This window comes from Panthera uncia, chromosome D4 (assembly GCF_023721935.1).
Source record: "Panthera uncia isolate 11264 chromosome D4, Puncia_PCG_1.0, whole genome shotgun sequence".
In the NCBI taxonomy this organism is placed as follows: Eukaryota; Metazoa; Chordata; class Mammalia; order Carnivora; family Felidae; genus Panthera; species Panthera uncia.
Window position 1 is genome coordinate 83,631,910 of NC_064807.1, and position 23,114 is coordinate 83,655,023.

The following is a 23,114-nucleotide window of genomic DNA, read 5'->3' on the forward strand; positions in this document are numbered from 1 at the left end:
GAGCCTGACGCGGGGCTCGAACTCACAGACCGCGAGATCGTGACCTGGCTGAAGTCGGACGCTTAACCGACTGCGCCACCCAGGCGCCCCTGAGTCGCTGTTTTCAAATCTTTTGGGTCTGTTAGCTAGGAGTGGAATTACTGGATCATGTAATAATTCTATTTTTAACTCTTAGAGAATTCCCAAGCTTGTTTCCACGGTGGCCGCGCCATTTTACGTTTCCATCAGTGATGCACGAGGGTTCCACTCTCTCCACAGTCTCACCCATATTGGCTCCATTTTGTTTAATAGCCATTCCGATGGATGTAGAGGGGCACCTCCTCATTGTTGTGATTGGCCTTTCGCTCGTGATTGATGATGTTGAGCATCTTTTCATGCGCTTAATGGTCATTCGTATTTCTCCTTTGGAGAAATGGTATTGAAGTTCTTTGCCCTCTTTGCCTGTTTTTTAATGGGGTTGTTTGTTTTGCTGTTGAATTGTTTGTCTTGTACTGAGTTACAGGAGTTCCTAATATATTCTAGATACTCATTCCCTTATCAGATATATGATCTTCAAATCTTTTTCTTGTTATCTTAGCTGTTTTCTTACTCTGTTGACAATATTCTTTGATGCATAGAAGTTTTTAATTTTCATGAAGTCCAATCCATCCATTTTTCCTTTTTAAAATGTTTGTTTGTTTATGTAATCTCTACACCCCACATGGGGCTCAAACTCATGCCCCCCGAGATCAAGAGCCATGTGTTCCTCCGACTGAGCCAGCCAGGTGCCCCTCATCTATTTTTTCTTTTCTTGCAGGTGCTTTCAATAGTATATTCAGGAAGTCACTGCCAAATCCAAATGTCATGAAGATTTCACCCTGTGTTTTCTTCTAAGAGCTTGATAGTTTAGGTTTATGTTTTTTGTGTTTGATCCATTTTGAATTGTTGTATGTGGTATATGGTGTAAGGTAGGGGTCCAGCTTCATCTGATAGGTTTATGATCTATTTGGAGTTATTTCATCTGTGTTTGGAGTGACACAGGGGTCTGGCTTCATTATTTTGCATGTGGAGATCCATTTTTCCAGCCCCATTTATTGAAAAGACTGTCCTTTTGGGGTGCCTGGGTGGCTCAGTCAGTTGAGCATCCAACTCTTGATTTTGGCTCAGGGCTCATGGTTTGTGAGTTCGAGCCCCACATCAGGCTCCTCACTTGAGTGTGGAGCCTACTTGGAATTCTGTCTGTCTGTCTGTCTCTCTCTCTGTGCCCTCCCCCTGCTTGCACACACTTATTCACATGCTCACTCACTCTCAAAATAAATAAACTTAAAAAAAAAGAAAGACTGTCCTTTCCCCATTGAATGATCTTGGCACCCTTGTCTAAAATCCATTGACCGTATATGCAAGGGTTGATTTCTAGGCTTTCTCTTCCATCCTGTTAGTCTCTATGTCTGTCCTCACACCAGAGTGATATTTTAAAGTGTTGACAATACAGTGTCTTTTCTTTCCTAAAACCCTTGGCTGCACATTCAAGACCCTTTACGAAGCCCTACAAGAGCCTGTGTGATCCGGTTCTGCCTTCCTCTTCCACCTTCTCTCATGCCACTCTCTCACTGTGCTTCACACATTTGGCCTTATTTTAGTCTCTAGAACGCTGTGAGTTCTTCCCTGTCCCAGGACCTTTGCACTTAAACTTCCTTCTGCCTGGAATGGGCTTCTCCGGCACTTCTCATGGCTGGTTTCAGCTTAAATGTCACCTTCTCGGGGGCGCCTGGGTGGCTTGGTCAGTTAAGCATCCAACTTTGGCTCAGGTCATGATCTTGGGGTCCGTGTGTTTGAGCCCCATGTAGGGCTATGTGCTGATAGCTCACAGACTGGAGCCTGCTTTGGAATCTGTGTCTCTCTGCCCCTCCTCCACTCACGCTCACACATGCTCACTCACTCACTCTCTCTCACTCTCTCTCTCTCTCTCTCTCTCCCTGTCTTAAAAATAAATAAACATTAAAAAAATTTAAATGTCACTTTTTCAGAGAGGCACTCTCCCTAAAGTGGTTCTCTTCTCCATGCTGTTCTCTAACTCAGCATCCTATTTCTTTTCTTAATAGTATTTAACACCCTCCATTTATTTCATTTATTTATTTACTTTCTACTCTGTCATCCACCAGGAATGAGGGTGGGAACCATGTCTCTCTTGCTCACTGTTGTATTTCTAAGACCTGGTACACACTAAACTCTTATTAAATGTTGTTTGTTACTAAATTGACTTCCAGCCCCCTAGTTTCCCCTGGTCTTACAGCCCCAATGCCCACCACCGTCTGTTCATCCTTGAGCCCTAATTTCAAATTCCAAGTAGAACAGATTGGTTCCTCTGGTTCAGGTGTCTGTCCCTGATTGACACTGTTGTGTTCAGGGAAGTGGCATCATGTGGTATAAAAACGGCCTCTTAAAAAAAAAAAAAAAAAAAAAAAAGACCTCTTAGACCCATCACCTCAGCACAGTTTGTGGGTGGGGCAACTTCTCTCTGAAAACGTTATAGACAAAATTCAGTTTCAAACGGCATGACCCTCCCCCCCGCCAAATGGTTCTCTAACATTCCCTCATCTGGTAGATGATTTACAATCTCAAACTAAAAAACACCTGGTGAGAATTTCTTCTTCTGCCAGTGGACTGTTCTCCCTGGCACTTTTCTCAGTCCCACACACAAGGGTGTAGATTATAAACTTCCTAAAAATAGAAAGCGTGGCTCTTTAGTTACCACTGTCTGCCTAGCACCAAGCAGAGTACTTAACATTCATTACTTAGTAAGTATTGATTGAATGAATGAATGGTTCAATTTGGTTGAAATTAGAAAGTAGCCTAACCCATCAAATATAAATAAAGGAAAGGAATAATGAGCCTCTTTGGCACCCCCCCCCCAATATAATTGGACTCATTAGCTTGCAGTGCGTTCCATCTAAAATACATGCCATTTTTCTTCTTGATGAATTGAAAGTCTGGTCTCTCATGGCAGCATTCTCGGCAAAGCATAGCTATTACACCATCGACCATTCTTCACCACTTTATATCAAAATCTGTCAAGAAAAGCAAAGATTGTTTGTAGCTTTTATTGATCTTTTCTTGGCCTTTGACTCAGTGGATAAGAACCTGATGTGTTATGAATGATGAATGGTATGGGCACAATATAGATCTCTCTCCTGCCCAGCCCAGCTGCTGATATTCATATAACCCTACATCTGGATACTTCTGGGGGTGTCACAGTCTGCAAGGTAATTTCAAAGGGTAGTATTTTGTCCATTCCTTTTTAAACTTGGATCTCAATGATGCAAGCCTGTGTTTGGATGAGTTGCACTCTCCCCTGATGCACGGGAAAGACACATAAATGCTTCTCTATGAGGATGGCAGGGTTTTGTTGTTAGGAACTCACAGTGGCCTCCAAGGCTACCTGGTGGGACTCTCTAATCACTATCAAAAGGACAGTTGACTGTGGACTTGCTTAGCATCTGAGGTTTTATCTGTGTGGGGACTCTTGAAGTCCCGATACGTAGCGATTTGTATTTTTGCTCAGACACGAATTTGGATTATATCTGTGGGACTGTTGTACAGAAAGATGATTCTTGGCTAATGAGTGACGTAGCTGCTGGTCCCACGTCCCTGACACAGTGTGGTTTTGTTCTCTGTTCAGGGTTGAGTAGGCTTTTTGTTTTCATAGGCATTTGATAGGAGAAATTACATTCTGTGTAGTATTACCAAATTGAGAGATTATTGAGGGCACCAGCATATTTCCCTCAGGAACACTAAAACATCAAGACTTCAACATTCTGCAGCTAAAATCACAAGTTGGGCAGATGTTCTCCAAATTGAACCGGCTTATATCTAAGTCTGCAATAGCAGGTTGACTCCGTTAGGTGCCTCCAGGCATGTTTATCTCAGAGCGTTTACCAGTAAGTTAGCACAGCTTAAAAGTGTGGGTGCTTTTTTGGATATTTTTGGTGTCTTGGTGGGTGATTGGTGATGCTGACTTTGAAACTTTTCCAGGCTAAAATCACTGCAACCATTCCCTGTGATGTAGAACCTTGAGACCTTCAACATGTAATTATGTATTATAATGGAGCCAGAAACCTTCTATTGTGATTATTATTTTGTTATTACTATTATTAGTTTCAATATTTATTGAATGTTTACTGTGTGCCAGTCACTGAGCTCAATGCTTGGTGCATTTCCCTATTTAACCCTCACAAACAATTGTAGGAAGTAGGCATTATTTCATTACGCTGCACCTGGTGCATGGTGGGGGGAGACATTTGTGGATATTGAATGGATCCCCATTTAACTGATGATCTCAGAGAGGTCCCACAGGCAGTGAAGCGGTAAAGGTGACATTTCAACCCACATCTGTGTGCCTCCAGGAGCCCCTGGGCCTCATCGCCCAGCCTCCAAGCCACTGTTTACAGGCTGTTTTCTAAAGAAACGAAGTTGATTGTTGGGAGCAGACAATTCTGCCCTTAATCAGCAGCACAGAGTAGCTCTGCTTTAGGTTTTTAGCTCAAACATATAATTTCAAACTCTCTTCTGGCCAAATCTTAACAGGCTTGATTTTAAGAAGAATGTTGATAAGGAATTATCCAAAGAGACATCCATGCCATAATAGTTTAAATTTAATTCCTGGATTAATGTCCACCATAAGATAGCTACCAAAACTTGGCCTTGCTGTTCTTGGCCACTCTTAGACTTGCTTCTCTTGATCTGTGCCTTGGCATTATGTCTTTAACTTGGCCTGATGGACAGAATGGGAAAAAAGCCATATGAATCTAGATGGTATGTCTCTTGAAGGATGCTCTTGATTTTTCTGTCTGCCATAAAGTGTCTCTTTTAAAGGGGCCTATGAGAAAAGTTTTGCTCAGGACCAAAAAGTATGATGCTTCTCCTGAGGAGCTGCTCTGTTGTTAATCTTATGGGCACTGGGAGTCCTGTCAATGACTGGGGCTTTTTCCTCTTTGAATTGGCCTCCAGGGAGGCTCAGAGCCCTAATTATGGCTTGCCTCTCACCACCTTAAAGGGCTTTATAATGTACATCCTGATCAGATTCTCTTGCTTTCACTTTACCCACACCCAATTCGCCCTTGTTCTGGGCTTGCTCTTATCTAACTCCATCCTTTGAGTAAGGTATATCTCAGTAAGCTGCTTTAAAGATTTTAAAAAATAAGGTAGAGCATAAACAAACAAGGCTTTTCCCTATCCAGCCCTGAACCACGTATCTTCTGTCCCCCATTGACGGTAGTCAGGTTTATGGAATGACTCTGACCCTTGTCTCCTCCCCACCCTATTTGTTGATATAGTATGACTTATGACCTACTTTCCAAGATCAGTGGCACCTGAAGAGAATTAGCACCACCTGACCAGCCTTTCGGTGACCATCTTGGGGAGTTGAGACCCCAGACGATACCAACTCCACTAGCTGAACACACACTGTAATAAGAATACCAAACAAGTCCTCCAGACTTTCCCAGGCAGAAATCTTGGAAACAGCCATGACATTCAGCATGAGCGTCCTCTCTAGTTTCAAAACTATAACTAGAGAGGGGCACCTGACTGGCTCAGTCATTCTTGATCTCAGGGTCATGAGTTTGAGCCCTACGTTGGGTGTGGAGTTCACACACACACACACACCCCTACCTACCTAGAATTGGAGATACTCCATCCCCAACCTTCTGCAGGTCCAGGGATGCTCATGCTTTTCCTTCCTGCTGGCTTCCCATCCCCGTGCTGCCATGTCCTTCCCCACGAGGGGATCTCCCTGCTGCTGTAGCGGGTGTCCTGGGGTCTTTGTTTATTGATGCCTGTGGTCTTCAACTAGTGAGATATAGTACCCTGGCATCCTATAAAAATACTTTCAAATTCTGACCAATATATATTTCAAATATACTGGCCAATGTATAAAAGTTTATCTTTTAGATAATCAGAGATACAAACTGTTCATAGATTGTTTACTTGGTAAATTCTTCGCAAGAAATCTAGTTTTCTGCCTTGATTGTGGTTTTTCACGTACCCAGGAGGCAAATTTCTAACGTGTGTCTCAAGCACGCAGTCTTGCTTGGTGCCTGTTGGATAACATCCTTTGCCTCTCACATCTTGCCTGGGCCAGAGTGATCTCTGCCCTGCACCTGTCACGTGCGCCCCCTCAGCATTCAGGAAGACCGGGCTCAGGAGCAGGTACCATCAGTTGTAGCAAAAGTAAATTTTTAACTTGCTCAAAAGTATATCATGTTATGTACCTTCGTATACTGTTGTCATGAAGAGAATATATTTTCATTGTTTTGTAAGTGCTTTCTTTTTTAAGTTTTATTGATTTATTTATTTAGTTTGAGAGAGAGAGAGAGAGAGAGAGAGCGAGCGAGCATGAGTGGGAGAGGATCAGAGAGAGAAGAGAGAGCGAGAATCCCAAACAGGCTCCACACCAACAGAGCCCAATACGGGGCTTGAACCGATGAACCGTGAGATTATGACCTGAGCCAAAAGTTGGATGCTCAACGGACCGAGCCACCCACGTGCCCCTAAAAGTGCCTTTTAAGAACCTGTACTTAACTTCTGAATTTAGACAGGTCCACCATCAAAACTGGGGGATCAGACAACCGCGAACACACACGCACACGTTTGAAAACTACTGTTTTACTTCTGTCAGGGCTGCTAAAGTTGAAAAGGAATTTGGTCTTATTTCCAGAATTTCACATGTGGGCTCTGAATATTAAGAGCTCTTTTTTTAGGTCCTTGGAAGGAAGTGTAGCCCGTTTAACTTATTCACTGCCCCCCCTGGAAGGCAGTTAGGAGACAGTCTCCCGGGCCTCTAGGACCAAGAGCATCTGAGGTCCCACTGAGGCCTCCTCTCCCTGCCCCTCAGCTGAGGCCCTGGCATTTCAGCCCCTGCCTGTCTCGGGTCAGGTCGCCGTTTTCTTCAAGTACACATCCATCCCAGAGGTTGGAGCAGCTTTTCACCCTCTTTGCAAGAGAAGGGACAACCCGTGGGCTCTACAATTTGCTTCCCTTGCTTTCCCGACCAGGTGAGTTTAGGGAAAGTCCTGCCCCCAGTCCTGTCATGGCCGACTGACCACAAAGGGCTCCCAGTTTCACGCCCACTGTTACTTTTGAGCCACAGCTAATATTCTCGTTTTTATATTGAACTATCTCCCCCCACTTAATTAATGCAGTAACTGTGGCTTCCTTTATGTGTAAGAAAAGGATTGTGTGCTTTCTGGGCTTTTTAATCGGTCTACTGCAGTCATCACTGTGGTGCACGGTCTTTTAAAATCATAGTCTCAAACTGCATTTGCTGAAGAGATGAGAAGATTTTTTAATTACTCTGGGAGCACATTTCAGCCACACTCTGAATTCTCTTTTTTGATCCCTGTGATAGTTCCACTAGTTCCCTTCTGAATCCCTCCTTTGGATGCTTCCCCTTCTTGTCCTTCGCTGAGCCTGCTCTTGCCAAGGTCACAAAGACCTCGTCGCTACTAAATCCGCTCCTCATCTTTATCTTACAGGACCACTCTGCAGCGTGGCCCGTGGTCACCTTCTCCTCCCTCGGGGCCTCCTGTGCCTCTACTCTCTGTCCTCATCTTCCTGCCTTCCCTGCTTCACTTCCTCAGCTCCTCTTCTGCGGGGCCCCCACATTTTGATGCTCCTCAGGGTTCCGTCTCAGACACACTGCTCCCCCACTGCATGCTCCTCCCTGGTGATCTCTCCTACCCCGTGGCTTCACTTACTACCTTCAGCCTGGTGACTCGCACATCTCTGTGTTCTTCCCAGTTCTCTATCCACAGCGTGTAGAACCATCTGCCCGGATGGCCACTGGATGCCTCTCTTGGGATGGCCTGCAGGCAAGTGAACCTCCACATGCCCCAAACTGAATTCAGGCTGTCCTTCTTCCCTGCCCCCAAGCCCCTGAGTGGACGGTACTGCCTTCTTTTCAGGGGCTAATTCCAGAAACCAAACCCCACATCCAATGTCTTACCAAATCCTATTGGTTTTATGCCCTAGATGGACTTCATGCCTAAATTGTCCTTTATCCACACGGATGTGCACGTACCACGCTAGACAGCCTTTTGAGTGGTAGGTAGGTAGATCCACACATACACACACACACCCATGGAAATACACATGTATGTATTTATACTAATTTAAATTCCACACTCACCTGATGAGGTATTACTACCCCCATTTTATAGATGAGATAACTAAAGTTCAGAGATTCATGAATTTGTTCAAGGTCACACAACTATTAAGTTGTAGAGCTTGCCCCCCCCCCCCGCCCCGCCCCACCTCACCTCATCCACAGTAGTACAGTAAAACCTTGGATCGAGAGTAACTTGTTCTGTGAGTGTTCCACAAGACGAGCCAACATTTCTAATAAAGTTTAACTTGATAAACAAGCGATGTCTTGCAATAGGAGTAGTACGTGATGCTGAACATCACATGATCACAACTGAGCCAATGATTCTTTCTCGTGCACGCAGCGGGATTGTGGGTGATGGTCTCCCATGCTCGGATACTCGGTCTCAGGCCTCCGTGTTTGACAGAGATCGGTGATTTTTCAGAATGTTGGAAGGTGCCCACAACTGGCATCGGTGTATTGTTTTGTCATTTCAAAGCACCTATGGACAATCCTTTGCTTTTCCATAGAAGAGTAAGCTTAGGAATGAATGCTTTGCTTCATTCATTTCAGGCTGCCTGCAGATATAGACCCTTTCCTCTGTTGCCTTATTGCCAGTTACATTAAATACAGTAGATGACAAGAGTTTAATAATACTGTACTGTAGTCAGCATCCGTGCAAGCATATACAATGGTCCCCCATGCAGAGAAAAATTCCATTGAGCCAATAGATAGCAGCGTTTCCATTAGTGATAGTGAGAAGTGGTCCTACACAATAAACCTCCTCACTCTTGCCTCCTTCACACCAGCCACCGAAGGTTTTCAAAGGTAAGTGCAGGTTAGTTTGTTTATTTTTCTTTATGTTTTGTATTTTCTTTACTATTTTGTATTATATTACAGTATTATAATCATTTTTATATGAATATTTTTGGGTTATGGAACGAATCGTCTGAGTTTCCGTTATTTCTTATGGGGAAATTCACTTTGACATACAAGTGCTTTGGATTACAAGCATGTTTCCGGAACAAATTATACTTGCAAACCAAGGTTTTACTGTAAGTATCCAAAAGTTGTATTTACCGAAAAGTTATCTTGCCATGTTATGGCCTGCTCCATTGCCCCTCAAACTTTATTGTGCATAAAACTCACTTCAGGAGTCTGTTTAAACTTCAGGTTCTGATTCATTATGTCTGGGGTGGGCTGAGTAGGGCACAGTTTTTATAAGCTTCCATGGTCAAAGTGACTTCAAGGTCCTTATACGTTTCCCATTTGATCTCTTAAGGAGATAGGAAGAGGAGAAGAACAGGAATGTTTGCTTCTGTGTACTCCCTTCTTTGTGTGACATTTATGTCATTTCCTCTTTCCCTGAGCTTCTGGCACTTTGTCTTGTCTCCCTGACATCTCAAAAGATGGCATTCAACCAGTTTTGATAAGATTACATCGAGTTTGCCAGATTTGGGGCAGTTTGGAGGCTTTGATTTCCTTAATGCTGTAAAGAGTTCTTTCCCAAATATTCAGCTCTGTCAACATCATCTGGATGCTTACAAACAAACAAGTAGCACCACCAGCAGAAAACCTTCTGTCTGTCTCCTTTGTTTATTGAATAAAGTAGGAACTCTTTAGCCTGACGTTTAAGGCTTTCCCATAGTCTCTCTCCAGCTTGTCTTTGAAACCTTTGCTCATATGGCCCAGGATCCAGCCAAACAGGCGTTTACCTGCCATTACCCAGGTGCCTGGGGCCTCTTTATGGCTCTCTTTCCTTCTAAAATGCCTTCTCGAAATAAGCATCTGTCAGGTCTGTTTTCCAAGCAGCTTTACCTGATTCCCCCATGGGAGAGTCATCTTTCCCTCCCGAGAACCCTCCATTTCTTTGCCTTTCTCTATGACACCTGTCATATTTTACATTGTAATTATTCGTGAGCAATTTTGCCTTTTCTAGTGGGCAAGGCTCATGCTTCTTTTGTTATTGTGTCCCCATTAGCTCACTGCCAGAGGTCTGCATATTAGCTTAAGAAAACGGTTTTGCTAAAAATCTGGTGTCTGATAGATTCTTTTTCTCTTCTCAGATTTTTTATATTACTTCCCAGTCTGTGTGTGTGTGTGTGTGTGTGTGTGTGTGTGTGTGTGTGTGTGTACATGCCAACATACTTCTAAATATACTTTTCTGATTGTAAAATGAGTACGCATTTGTTATAGAAAATTTGAAATATACTGAAAAGCATAGGAAAATTAAATTCATCTATAATCCTACCACCTACAGATAATCACTATGAAGATTTACTATTATGTCCCTTTAGAAATTAAACTTATATACAAGATGAGTTTGTATATTTTATTGATATGTTTACTTAAAAACAACATATAATCGGGGCACCTAGGTGGCTCAGTTGTTTAAGCATTTGACTTCGGCTCAGGCCAGGATCTCGTGGGTCATAGGTTTGAGCGCTGCATCGTGCTCTGTGCTGGCAGCTCATTGCCTGGAGACTGCTTTGGATTCCGTGTCTCCCTCTCTCTCTCTCTGCCCCTCCCCTGCTCATGTTCGTTCGTTCGTTTGTTCTGTCTCTCTCTCAAAAATAAACATTAAAAAAAAAAAAAACAACGTATAATCTTTTTGAAAGCATAGATGCTCTTCCACAAGCAACTTTTCTCCTCCCATACAAATGTCTTCTTTCTCCTTCATGTTTGATCGCGTGGCTATGACCTCCAGACATAATACTGTGGTGTCCTTGTCCTAGAGTTCAGGTAAGTTTGAGGCAGTGTGTGAGGGGATCTTTTCTCGATCATTACGTATCTGAGACCATCTCAAGTAATGCCTTCCATAAGAATGACTTGGCTGGTTTTAAAATTTCCGAATTACCACCTTTGTCTCTCAAAACTTGACACATTCTGGTCTGATATTATATTCACTTCATAGGCCTTCTGTAACAAATGACCACAAAGTGGATGATTTGGAAAGTCCGAAATGTATCCTCTCACAGTGCTGGAGGCCGGGAGCCTGAAATCAACATGACAGCAGAGCCTTTCTTCTCTGAAGGTTCTAGGGAAAAATCCTGCCTTGTGTCTTCCAGCCTCCAGGGTTGTCTGCAATCCCTGTCATCCTTGGGGCTTATGGCTGCCTCCCTCAGTCTCTGCTGCCGTCATCGCAAGGGCTTCTCCCCTCCACCCACATCAGCACCTCCCTCGCTTTTCTCCTGTGAAGACGCCAGCCCTTGGATTTCTGTCCCACCCTGATCCAATATGACCTCGTCTTAATCACATCTGCAAAGACCCTCTTTGCAAATAAGGGCACATTCTGAGGTTCCAGATGGACGTAAATTGGGGGGACGCTATGAACCCACCATGGTCATCTTCTGCCTTACAGCCTTCCAAAGATTAGCCCGGGGCAGTTCATTTTCTTCCTTGGTGACCTTTCCTGCCTGGAGTTTTTCTCAGATTTTCTTCTTTCTTTTTTGTTTTAAAGTTTCCAGTAACTTCTGGGGTTCCTGGGTGGCTCAGCTGGTTAAGCGTCCGACTTCGGCTCAGGTTATGATCTCATGGTTTGTGAGTTCAAGCCCCGCGTTGGGCTCTGTGCTGACAGCTTAGAGCCTGGAGCCTGCTTCGAATTCTGTGTCTCCCTCTCTCTCTGCTCCTCCCTGCTCATGCTGTGTCTCTCTCTCCTTCAAAAATAAAGAAAAACATTAAAAAAATTTGTTGAAGTTTCCAGTAACTTCTCTGTGTGTTTCTCTTTTCATTAATTTTTGCCTAAAACATTGCATCCCTTTGATTCTTGGTCCCTGGTCTTATGTCAGGGATGAATATTTTCTTCTCTTTGATTATTGCTCATTGTCCCCCTCAAAACAGTAAGAAAGATCTTTTTTCTCTTCCCTTTATAACTGTCTTTTCTTTCTCGTTGTTTTCATTTCACTTTGTTCCTTTCCATTCTGGGGAGGCATCTTAAATAATGAATATAACACTGTTGCTGTTTTCTACAATGAACATCTTGCTTCCCGTCAGTGAGGATGTTAATCCTGCATTTGTATTTTTTGGTCTTATTTTTTTAATCCCTTCCAAAAACTTTATGCGCTTGTTGCAAAGATCATGTCTTCTGTCCTACTGAGGACAGCAACTGCCTTTCTGAAATTTTGGTTTCATGGTTAAAAAAAAAAAAAATGGTGTGCTTTCCTTTCTGGTTTTCAAGACCATATGTAGCATTTTTTTTTCATAGCTCCCATGTTCGGTTTTTTGTTTTGTTTTTCAATAGAAATCTTCAAACAAAAACAACTCTTTGGATTTGGACCTTGTATTTTTCAACAGACAGAATATATGACTGGCCATCAGCTCTCATTGTTCTTTTGGGCACCGCGTCTTCTCTGAGCTGGAGAGCTGAATGGCCAGTGGTTGTACAAAGCTCTCTGATCAATGTCCAGTGTCTAGCTGGTGTTTGTCTTGTAAAGCTCTGTAGGAGGGAGATAGGATGTTCTCCATGCTTGGCTTTGGCTGCTCTGAACCAGCGGCTCCAGAATTTATCTGTAGAGCAGGGGCTTAGGGGGGTACAGATAGCAGCAATCTGATGGGAAAAGGGGTATGGAAGTAACGTGTGCTCAGCTCTTCACATAAGCTTGAGAAAATGGCGTCTGTGTGGATTAAAGGATAGAATGGAGATTATGACGAGGTTGAACGTCTCCATCCCAACCACCCTTGGGCGTAGTGGCAAAACTGTACTCCCAGGATGCTTTGCTCCAGGACTCCTGTCTGTCTCCCTGCCTGTGGCACTCTGCTTATGAAGACTGCGTTTTCTAACATGGACTTTCTCTCCCTCCCTCCCCACTTCCTTCCCAGTGTTTTCTTAGGATAAAAAAGAGGCGCTAGTATGGCTGCAGCTACCTTAAAATGCAGTACCCAGAGGCGCCTGGGTGGCTCAGTCGGTTAAGCATCCGACTTCGGCTCAGGTCATGATCTCGCGGTTTGTGAGTTCAAGCCCCGCGTTGGGCTCTGTGCTGACAGCTCAGAGCCTGGAGCCTGTTTCAGATTCTGTGTCTCCCTCTGTCTCTCTCTGACCCTCCCCTGTTCATGCTCTGTCTCTCTCTCTCTGTCTCAAAAAAAACAAAACAAAACAAAACAAAACAAAAAAACAAAAAACGTTTAAAGTGCAGTACCCATGCAGTAGAAGGACGACTCCCGGTGTTTTATTATTATTCTTCATATAGACCCAACGTCTCTCAGCCAAGACGAGACCGTGGAGGGAGGAATAAAGTGCCCTCCAGCTTTCTGTGCTGACCACAGATTTGCTCTATGTCAGGCAACAAAGTTCATGAGCAAATGTGTTTCTCCATTCTTCTCCATTGGCCATATAGTAAGTAGGAAAAGCCCTGCGATTTTGGCCAGGGGATGGGCAGCCTTTCTTCAGACCCATGAGTTGTCATCCTTCATGCTGAATCTTCACAGGTATTTTGCTGGGAAGCTGTGTATCAAGGACTGATGGCCAGATACTGTTTTAATGAGGAAGCCAAGACAGATGTATTTTGAGATGGAAGGTCAAATGTCAGCACTGCCATTTTACTGAGAAGTGTGGCCTCAGATTTGTCAGTAAAATAGGTGGAGAGGTCATCTCTTTGAAGAAAGAGTGTGTCTGCAGTGATGACTTGGTGACTGACAAGCCGGGACAACGTGGGAGGTGTCCTGGAAAGTGAGACGAGAACAGAGAAAGGAATTAGGGAGTGGTAATTAAGGTCTAGCCAGGGTCAAGTAGCCTGAGCTTGTAGGCCTCTTCTCATGGAAACTTGTGTGTCTTTGAACACAGAAGAGAAAGAGCGAGGGCGTCCTTGTAGGAGGTGGTTGAGAGCTGGGGCTTGGCGTGGGAGCATGAGGTTGTGTTGGTAAGCGTAGCGTTGCCATAACTGACCACGGGTGCCAGCCAGGACATTTACCAAAAGGGCCAAAGTGGGTTACAAGCTACGTATGTGATGACAGAGCTATGGCAGTGTGAGTGAGAACGTGTTTGGGGTTTTAGCCGTGGTAAAGCCATGAAATAAGTGAGGTCATTGGATTTGAGAAAGCAGAGGACATGAGCTCAAGACAGCAGGTGAATCCTTGTGATGGATGCTGCATTTGCTGAGGGTGGTGGCCAGGGATGGTGATGACGATGAAGAGTCTGAGCCCAGATCTGAGGCCTCGGTGGTTCTCTCTCGACCAACATCTATTCTCCTGGCTGGAGGATCATCTAACCAACCTGGGTGGTCTGACCTGCGTGCTGGTGGCCAGCACTCCAGCTGCCCAGGCCCCCAAGTCTTCTCCCTGGCCCTTGGCACAAGCAGGATAGGATCAAGGTGAGGAGAGGGAGAAAGAGAGCATCTCTGGTCCCTGTACCCTGCCCCTTGCCTCTCCCTGCAGGAGAAGTGAATCAAGAGTGACTAGGAGACGGGCTCCAGGTGCGGCACTCACCAGTCGGGGGATGGTTCATTGTACCCATCTTTAGGCCCCATTTACCTCTGCCCCCCCCCTTTTTTTTTTTTTTTTTTTTTTTTTTGCTGAAGTATAGTTAACATACAGTGTTATATTAGTTTCAGGTGTAGAAAATGATTCAACAATTTTTTTTAAACATTTATTTATTTTTGAGACAGAGAGAGACAGAGCATGAACGGGGGAGGGTCAGAGAGAGAGAGGGAGACACAGAATCTGAAACAGGCTCCAGGCTCTGAGCTGTCAGCACAGAGCCCGACGTGGGGATCGAACTCACAGACCGCGAGATCGTGACCTGAGCTGAAGTCGGCCGCTTAACCGACTGAGCCACCCAGGTGCCCCGATTCAACAATTTTTTTAGAGTTTATTTATATTGAGAGAAGGAGAGAGGGAGAGAGGGAGGGAGGGAGGGAGGGAGAGAGAGAGAGAGAGAGAGAGAAAGAGAGAGAGAGAGAGAGAATATCCCAAGGAGGCTCTACACTGTCAGCACAGAGCCTGATGCTGGGCTCAAACTCACAAACTGTGAGATCATGACCTGGGCCAAAACCAAGAGCCAGACGCTTAACCAAATGAGCCACCAGGTGCCCCAACAACTGTTTTTGATGGAAACATTTAAACTTTCATTCTTTCTGAGTAGTACTTTTTAAGTCAGGTGTGTGTGTGTGCGTGCACGCGTGCCTGTGATTTGCATAGACAGAGTCAAATGGGTTTTCTTGACTCGTATTTGTAGTTAAATTAAAAAAAAAATCTGCTTCTGTTGGAAATCATTTCTCAAAGGTCCTGTACACCTTCCAGAATAAATTTCATTATAGCGATGAAACCTTCTCCAGTTCCCCCGGGCACAGTTGGTCTCTCCAGCCCCTGACCTCCCCCAGCACCCCATTCTTGCTACCGTTATGACATTTAACCAGGTTGTGTGGTGATTTATCTGTTTATATGTGTGCTTCTCTCCCACTAGGCTTTGGGCTCCTCCAGGGCAACGATCATGTTGCATTTGTCTTTATAAGTTCAGCAGTTAGTACAGGCCCTAAAAAATAGGTTCTCGCTACTGTTTGCTAGATAGACAAATGTTTAAACAGAGCTTACAAGCATTTAAATTAAGCTTTAAAACAGTTTAATCATACTAACCATAATAATCAGGGAATTATATTTATTTTATTTTTTTATGAATATACTTTATTGTCAAATTGGCTTACATACAACACCCAGTGCTCATCCCAACAAGTGCTCTCCTCAATGCCCATCACCGTTTTTCCGCTCTCCCCCACCCCCCATCCACCCTCAGTTTGTTCTCTGTATTTAAGAGTCTCTTGTGGTTTGCCTCCCTCCCTCTCTGTAACTATTTTTTCCCCTTTCCTTCCCCCACGGTCTTCTGTTAGTTTCTCAAATTCCACATATGAGTGAAAACATATGATATCTGTCCTTCTCTGACTTATTTCATTTAGCATAATACCCTCCAGTTCCATCCATGTTGCTGCAAATGGCATGATTTCATTCTTTCTCATGGCCAAGTAGTATTCCATGGTATATATAAACCACATCTTCTTTATCCATTCATCAGTTGATGGACAATTAGGCTCTTTCCATAATTTGACTGCTGTTGAAAGCGCTGCTATAAACACTGGGGTACATGTGCCAATCAGATAATTTTATATTAATCATCTGATTAGTATATATGTTGTTATAACATTTATTGAGCACTCCCTATGCCCAGGCACTGCTTTATATTATTGGATGTTCTCCATAAGACTGGAAGTGGCTACAATCATTATCCCTATTTTAGAGGTAAACTAAAATTTAGAGAGGAAAAATTGAGTGATTTGCCCAAGGTCACACAACTAATAAGTGCAGAACTGGGATTTGAACCTAAACAGTTGGATGTTGAAACTCACACTCGGAACCACTCGTTGTAAAGAAAGGAAATGAGGAGGGAAGTGTGTAGAAATCTGGTGTCTGGGGGCGCCTGGGTGGCGCAGTCGGTTAAGCGTCCGACTTCAGCCAGGTCACGATCTCACGGTCCGTGAGTTCGAGCCCCGCGTCGGGCTCTGGGCCGATGGCTCGGAGCCTGGAGCCTGTTTCCGATTCTGTGTCTCCCTCTCTCTCTGTCCCTCCCCCGTTCATGCTCTGTCTTTCTCTGTCCCAAAAATAAAATAAACGTTGAAAAAAAAAATTAAAAAAAAAAAGAAATCTGGTGTCTGGTTGGCTCCGTTGGTTAAGCATCCAACTTTGGCTCAGGTCATGATCTCACAGTTCTTGAGTTCGAGCCCCGCATCAGGCTCTTGGCTGACAGTTTGGAGGTCAGAGCCTGGAGCCTGCTTCAGATTCTGTGTCTTCCTCTCTCTCTGCCCCTGCCCTCCACCCACCCTTTCTCTTAAATAAATAAACTTTTAAATATTTATTTATTTTGAGAGAGAATGAGCCAGGAGAGGGGCAGAGAGAGAAGGAGAGAGAGAATCCCATGAACTGTGAAATCATGATCTGAGCTGAAGCCAAGAGTTGGATGCTTCACCGACTGGAGCCACCCCAGTGCCCCTTAAAAAAAAAAAAAATTTGCTTTAAGAAATCTGAAATACTATTTTTTAAGATGTATATTAACTTTTTGAGATATTTTTTCTAGGTTAAAATACTGTTTCTGTGATTTATATACCTGAATGTGAAGTACACAGTGCATGATAAACAGAGATCCTGGGCTGAGGGGGGGCACCTGGGTGGCTCAGTCATTTAAGCTTTCAACTCTTGATCTCAGCTCAGGTCACGATCTTGTGGTTTGTGGGATCGGGACTGCCAGAGATTCTCTCTCTCCCTCTCTCTCTTCCCCTCCCCTGTGCACGTGCTCTCTCTCTCTAAAAATAAGCAAATAAACTTTTAAAAAAAAAAGAGAGAGATCCCAGGGAATCCTAGAATGGAAACAGACACCAGCCCCAAGAACCAAAGCAATTAAGAGAAAAAGAGCCTTTTGTTTTTGAAAAATTACATATTCATATTAACGTAGGAAATATTCTCATTTAATTGCCTATAATATTAAACGAATAATACTGTTACTTACAGCAATGAATAACATTTTATGCTTCCTGTTTTTAATTTTTTTTCTTTTAAATTAATTTGTTAAATCATACAAATGGATGTGATTGTTTGGATATTACCTTTTTTTCCAGAAACAAAACATCTATTACATTGAACGCAGTTTAGTGTTAAATGAATCTGTTGTGGTTTGGCTGAGTTTGGACCAAAGCCTCTACTCAAGATGTTAAATTTCCATGAATTTCCAGCGTTTTTAGTGTATTTAACTAACTGAAGGAATTTCAGCCTGAGAAACCGGTTTGGTCCCAGTCACCCAGAGTGACCTCCACGTCCAGCACGTCACAGTCCTGTCGGACAGAACTTTCTGGGACTGTGGCAATTTGTGATTTGTACCGTCCAGTCTAGTAGCCACGTGGAAACACCAAGCATCCGAGTGTCACTAGTGCAACTGAGGAAGCGAACTTTATTATCTTTTCTTGGAAGTGATGGAAAAATAAATCTAAATGGGGCTGGTGGCTGCAGTATTGGGCAGGGCAAGAACTCTGAAGGAATCCCTCGCTAGCCAAATGGTCGTCTGATTCACCGCCTTCTTTTTCTCTCTCTTGGGCAGCTTTCCTCAGCACGGCCCTTCCTTTGGCGTATGACCAAATCACAGATGGGAGACAAGATAAAGGAAAATAAAATGAAAATCCCGTCCCCTTTTCTATCACTGATGTCACATACATGTGAACCCCCTTTCCCTGAACTTCTGCATCAAAACGAATGCAAAGGGATTCTGCTCCTTTCTTCTTTGAGGGGACCCTTGGCCGCCTCCCTGCGAGTGAGCATGTGCTGTCATGTGGGGGACGGGGCCCTGGCCTCTCAGAAGCCCCTCTGAGCCAGGGCCCCCTCTGTGGGGCCATGTTCTGACTACCGCCCCAGCTCTACATGTAGCCACTGGCATTGCATTTCTGAAACCAGTTTTCATTTTGTATATCTTCCTGGAGAATGTCCGTTTCCTTGAAGGTTTTGGTAATGCTCGCGTCATCTCATGGAGCATTCTGTCCAGCTTTTAAAAAAAAATCTCTTTCTTCTTAGTTATATTTTCTACATTATGGCTCTGCATTTGTGTTTGTTCCTTGCTTTTTAAAATCAGACTTGCTCGTGATTTCTTGGATGTGTTTATTGATTCTGCTGTCTTTTTGAATCTATAATTTCTACTCTGATATTTTTATTGATTCCTTCCCCTTGCTTTCCTTGGGATTTGTTCATTGTTCTTTTTGGTATCTCCTAGAGGAAAAGTTGAGGCACACGGGCCTAGCTCCCTACATGCCACCTGGGACTTGGAGCCACCTTCAAGCGAAAGGAATTAAGTCAGACAGCCACCTTGAGGGACACTGGTCTAGCCATGAGCCCAGCTATGCTCCATTACTGTAGAAGTTGGCTGGAGTGTATCTTGGTGGTAGCCAGAACCCTGCACCCCATAGGAAGAGCTGGGGCAGGGGACTTCTGCATTGTATGGTATCGGACATTTAGATGGGTTCTGACAGACACTTTCATTCCTGAGTCAGATCTTCCAATGATGGGGAGAGTTTCAATTTCCTGTAGTTTCAGTTGGCCAGATCACAGGTATGAGGAATAACAGAAAAGAAACTGTGGACAGAAATAGCTTCTCTGCTGCATCAGAAGGATTTTTTTCTGCATCGCTATCGTCCTCCTCGCCAAGTTCATTGGAGCACTGTTTCCTTTCGCGTCGGCTGGTGTTCCAGTCTTCATCAGGACCAGCCAGCCTGGTACCTTCTGCTTTATTTAGCCAGCTGCCCAGACCAGCTGTGAGGGGGAGCCCTGGGACTGCCATTCTGCGTGCCAGCACCAAATCACTTCGCCAGCGTGACCTATAAGTCACCTGCCCACCTACTGCCCTCACACCCACACTCACCTGAGGCAGGCCCTGCCAGCAGGAGCTCAGGGTGCCAGTCTGATGTGCTAGATCTGATTCAGTTACTGCGAAGCTTCACTTTCCCTTGCACGTGGTGATTTAGGTCCTTTGGCCTGTCCTTCACTTTGGTCTTTCCTTTATGATAGACCTGGTAGGATTTCCTGGAAATTTCTTGCTTGAGTCATGAACCTCTGGTTTCCAGAACTGGCATCCATCTTGCCTGCATTTTTATATTCCTTTGGTCATTTCAGTAGGAATTTGGCCTCGGCCCATTCACATATTTTTTATTTGCAAAGTATTTAGTGAACATTTATACCGTCAGACAGTGTGCTTAGCTTTGGGGATGCAGTGGGGAGAAAAACCAACATAATCGCTGTCTCCATGGAGCTTATCGTTGGGGAGTAGAGGGAGCACATGAGAAGAAACAGCATGAATCAAGTAATCGCACAAAGAAATGTAACTCACAACTCAACAGGACTGCTCTAGAACTTTTCCCAGGCGGCAAGGGCGCGGAAGTCCCCTGACTGCAGTGAATTTGAAAGGTGAGCAGGAGTTCTTTAGGGGAAAATGGGAGAGGCCTTCCTTGCAGGTCCTCTGGTGAGAAGGAGCAGTGTGGACAGAAGTGAGATCGTGGGACAGTCACAGATGCAGTTTGCCAAAATCGCCCAGCTACGGTGTGCAGACTGGGTCAGAGAGAAGCAAGGGTGCCTGGGTGCATCAACCTGCTAGGAGGCGGTTGCAGTCATCTGGGGGAAAGATGACAGCGACTTGGGTGCGGATGCCGGTGGTAGAGACGGGAAAGGCGAGAGAGTTAACCAGGTCAGCCTGAGGCCCGAGTTCAGTGCCTGTGGGTTTCGGGATCGTAAGTTCAGAGGGAGCCAGATTCCTTCCAGCCATCAGATCATTGAACATGTTCTTCCTTTCTGCTTCTTGAACCTTTGAAGCAAGACAAGCAATAACCTTCTTGTTCTGATCTCAGCACAGGAAAGGGCATTATTGCCTGTGCCCGTCAGTGTGTGGAATATAGTGGTAGACATTCTGTATTTGTTATATGAGTGAACGAGTGAATCAGTGAATGACTGTCAGCTCTTCTCCCGAGCCTTTGAATTCTGGTTGTTACCAGCTCCAGCAAGGACTGTATCTACCAACCTCTAATTCAGGGGAGTGCTCATCCTCCTGTCTCTTTATACACCTGTGTCAGACGTAATTAATTGACTGCAGCTCTCTTTCCTCTCCAGATGCGACCTCAGAACACTTCTCCCAAAGCCCTTGAGGCAGCCTACACCAAGAACACTTGACTTGAAACCTGTTTGCTGTGGCCTAAATTTTAATATTTTAACAGACCATGAGTAGAAGCTCATAGGCAAAGAAGAAATTGACACTGAATCCTCTATACTTCCCCCTGTGAAAATGGCAGTGATGCCAGGAGAACTACGTTCATCTTGCCCTTATACTTTAGAATCGGCCTCTCTAAACTAGGCAGCAGCCTACCAGACCTCACTTTTGACATTCACTGCAGAGTACGGGGGTCCCCAGGGCTACTCTCAGGTTCAATCATTTGCCATAAGGAGACTCACAGAGTCTAGGTAAGGCTGTTAAACTCGTTTATGGTTTATTACAGCAAAAGGTTACAGATTAGGATCAGCCAAGGGAACAGGCACGCGGGACAGAATCCAGGAGGGTTCCACATGCAGCTTCCTGGTGTCCTCTCCCAGTGGGGTCACGGACAGCATTAACTCCTCCTGGCAAGGACATGTGGCAGTACATGCACCAGGGAGGCTCACCTGAGCCTTGGTGTCCAGAGGTAGATCTCATACCGTGTAACCCAAAGCCCCCACCACAACTCATGTTCTTCTCCTGTACGGCTCAAAGTCCCAGGTAAATAGACACTCCTGCAGAACATTTCCAGGGCTCAGAGATCACCTCTCCGAAGCCGAGGCCAAAGGCCACACTTCTGTTGGGCAGGGTTAAGTTCTTTTTTTTTAATGTTTATTTTTAAGAGAGAGAGTGTGTGCGCAACTGAGTAGGGGAGGGGCAGAGAGAGGGAAACATATCCAAAGCAGGCTCCACGCTGTCAGCATAGAGCCCGCTGCGGGGCTTGAACCCACGGACTGTGAGATCATGACCTGAGCCGAAGTCAGACACTTAACCGACTGAGCCACCCAGGTGCCCCAGGCAGGGATAAATTCTATACCACAAAGTCTCTGTGGCTCATCTTCAGTTTACCGACCATGGAATAATCTGATGCCATAAATAGCTAAACATACATATAAAAATCCTTTCATTTATTTTTAGAAATGGTTTTGCAGGATAAAGAATAGGTTTAAAACCTGCGCCTTTTCGTGGACTTTCCATGGTGGACGGTTAGGTAAGGATAATGGGTTTCTGAAGTCTGTCTGCCTGTGTTCACATCCCCAGGCCTACCACGTACTAACCAGTATGTGACTACAACTGGTTATTTTATTTACCTTTCTCTGCCTCAGTTTCCTCATTGGTAAATGAGAACAGTGATGGTACCCACCTGTTTTGCTGTTTTGAGAGTTAAATGAGACAATGCATGTGAAGGTCAGAAGAGTACAGGGTGTGGATAAACGCTCAATAAAAAATAGATACCGTTGGGGCGCCTGGGTGGCTCAGTCGGTTGAGTGTCCGACTTCGGCCCAGGTCATGATCTCGCGGTCTGTGAGTTTGAGCCCCGCGTCGGGCTCTGTGCTTGACAGCTCGGAGCCTGGAGCCTGCTTCGGAGTCTGTGTCTCCCCCTCTCTCTGCCCCTCCCCCACTCATGCTCTGTCTCTCTCTCTGTCAAAAATAAACATTTTTTAAAAATTTAAAAAAATAGATACTGTTATTTTTATAGTTATCGTGGAAAAGATTTATAAGCCTTTTGCAAATCGTTGTCCTTGGGAAGTTTTCCCCTGATTTTCTTCCATTTCCACACCTTCATGTCTCTCAACACGAGCAAAACTACGAGCTAACAATCTTTCTTAAGAAATTGTGTATGTGTTTGACCAGGTGAGTCTTGAGTTAGGTAAGAAGTGTCCCCCACCCCTGCCAGGGCAAGCACTTTCTAATGAGTCTGGGAAATGGAAATTTTTGCCACATCTTTGCTACAAATTGTGGACAGATTTAAAGTTAAAAAAAAAAAAAACAAAAACAAAACAAAAAAAAAAACATGTCATTTTCCCAAGTTGCTACTGAGAAATCTAGGCGTTTTGGGAGAAAATAAATGAAATCTTGAATCAGTAATTTTAGGACTGATGCACCAACGCCCGATCTCACTCATGTCACCCTACCGGTGAGCTTCTTGAAGACGGCCTGTTTGCAAGCATCATGTTGCCAGAGCTCACATTGAGCCCGCCTGCCTGGGAAGGGGCTAATTGGCCTTGTGGAGACTGTTTAAAACTGAGGCACAAGAGCTTTCTGTGATGTTAGTAGAGGCTTGAGTTCATGCCAGCCATTAATTGTTTTTTAGGCTTTCCTGTGAAGAGGGCCGAACTTGAGACTTGGCTTTCAGTTTTGCCATCTGTGAGCTGCACTTGTCCACATGTGATGTGTATTAAGGTTGTTTTTCCAGGGAGCATTACTTTAATATTTGTTCAGTTTTGGCATATGTCCACG

General features: G+C 44.5%; 2 protein-coding genes across 4 annotated transcripts in view; one reads left to right on the plus strand and one right to left on the minus strand.

The window, feature by feature from the left end:
* RPL12 (ribosomal protein L12) overlaps positions 1-23,114 on the minus strand; it is a 534,927-nt gene that overhangs the window by 389,574 nt on the left and 122,239 nt on the right. The gene's annotated exons all lie outside the window — the stretch shown is intronic.
* The window catches only part of GARNL3 (GTPase activating Rap/RanGAP domain like 3), a 149,947-nt gene that overhangs the window by 43,311 nt on the left and 83,522 nt on the right, over positions 1-23,114 (plus strand). The window lies entirely within an intron of this gene.